Below are 2,097 nucleotides of genomic sequence, written 5' to 3'. Positions count from 1 at the left end.
ACTCTGCTCTCGAGCCGTTGGACCCCGCGGAATTCAAACTCAGCCGGAGGCGGATCCTTCCGACAATTGGTTCCTGTTTCCGCCACTCACGGAGCCCCGCCCTTGTCCCGCCCCTCCTAGGCCCAGGGACTGAGGTTCCTACGGATCGCGCCCTAGGCGTGGGAAGCAAAGGCAGCGGGCCGCCCCGGTACACGCATGCGCATACCTATGTCTCTAGGTTCCACAGCTCCGCTGTAGCCTCAAGGCGGGGAAAGGGGGAGGCGATGATGTCACCAGAGCCCCACCCGGCGGCCGCTGTTGGGTTTCGAAATTTTGTGCTTCCTTGGCGGTGACTAAGGAACAGGCCAACAACTCGCTATTCTCTAACGTCCCAAAAGGAGCGGGGATTAGCAGGAAAGCTTACAGAAGAGCAAACCATCAGGATCTTGGGCTTGCTACCTTTGTAGACAAGTTTATTACATTTAATCATTAAGGCAAACCTCTTAATAATGATCATCATTATACTGAAGAAAAAAAAATCTTGAAAAGATTTAAGTAGTGTCTGGGCTACGAGGGAAAAAAAAAAATGAATGACTTACTTGCCTAATTAAGCTGTGACCAAATGGGAATAAGCGAGGCTTTGTTTTTCTTACAAATTATAGGGATTTAGGTAAATTAGGGAAACTTCACCATTCCAACCCGACATCGAAGCCCTCGCGTGTTCTTTTCTTCCCCGCTGGTCATTGATTAGCACCTGTGCCACATTTTTCAGTGATTTCCATTACCTAAAATCCTTGTGTGGCTGTATCTCTAAGTCAAGCATGTTGCTAGTCAGACAACAATTTGTAAGTAAAGCTGAGACGAATTTTTTTTTGTTACTTTTTTTAAAAAATGAATTATAGAAGTGTAATTGCAAAACACTCCAAAGAGGTTGTATTTGTTGACCTCTTGTCTCCACCAAGTTCTACTTGGAGTATCCTTGTTATCTACAACAGTGAACATTAATGGGCTTTTAAGCCACTCTGCTCTGTCCAAATAGGTCCAAAACAAAACACAATCCGACATTATCTTTTCTGGCCTACACTAAATTATAACTGAAGTTACCTGTTTTTCTATATTGGCCAACTGTACGTCTATAAATTTTCATCATTGCCTTTTTTCTTTATAATTTTACATTTACTGAATTTGTGTGTCTATGGGGGTGGTTGTGTATGGAGACTAGAGGGCAACTTAGAGGATTCAGTTCTCTCCTTCCACTAGGTGGGTCTTCCACCCTTTCACAGGAGTCAATTATCAGATATCTTCCATATCAGATGCATACATTATGATTCTTAACAGTAGCCAAATTACAGTTCTGAAGTAGCAATGAAATAACCTTATGGCTGGGGTCACCACAACATGAGGAAGTGTAAAAGGGTTGTAACATTATGAAGGTTGAGAAACACTGCTCTAGGAGTTCAATTCAGGTTATTTATTAGGCACCATTAACTACTGAGCCACCTCCTGAAACCATCATTTGCTAGGTATGGTGGTGCATGCCTTCCTTTGCTCTCAGTACTCAGACAAAGGCAGGCAGATCTCTGTGAGTTAGAGGCCACTCTGGTCTACCTAGATTCTAGGCCAGCCAGAGTAAGATAGGCTCGGAGGCAACAAATAAAACTTTGTTTCGCCTCTAGCACCAATGTTTTGTTTTGTTTTTTTCCCCCGGGGGCTATTTGTTGTTTTGATTTTTCAACACAGGGTTTCTCTGTTTAAAGTCCTGGAACTCTGTAGACCAGGTTGGCTTTGAACTCAGACAGATCTGCCTGCCTGCCTTTGCCTCCCCACTGCTGGGTATTACAGGAGCACACCATCGCCCAGCCTAGAACCATATTTACTATAGGTGATTCATGGTTTGCTAGTTTGTTTTTTGGGTGCTGGGATTAAAGGCATGTACTTCTAAATGCTACAAAGCCTGGCTTAGTTTTGTTTTTCTGAGACAAGGTCTCATTCTGAGCCCAGGATGGTCTGAAACTCACTACATAGCTCAAGCTAATCATGAACTTCTGAGTGATCCTTATGCCTCAGCCTCTCAAGTGCTGGCATTATAGAAAGCCACCATGCCTGGGCATCAGAAAG

The sequence above is a fragment of the Phodopus roborovskii genome, unplaced genomic scaffold, assembly GCF_943737965.1.
Source record: "Phodopus roborovskii unplaced genomic scaffold, PHOROB, whole genome shotgun sequence".
Classification (NCBI taxonomy): Eukaryota; Metazoa; Chordata; class Mammalia; order Rodentia; family Cricetidae; genus Phodopus; species Phodopus roborovskii.
The sequence above is the reverse complement of the archived record's forward strand: the minus strand, read 5'-3'. Positions refer to the sequence as shown.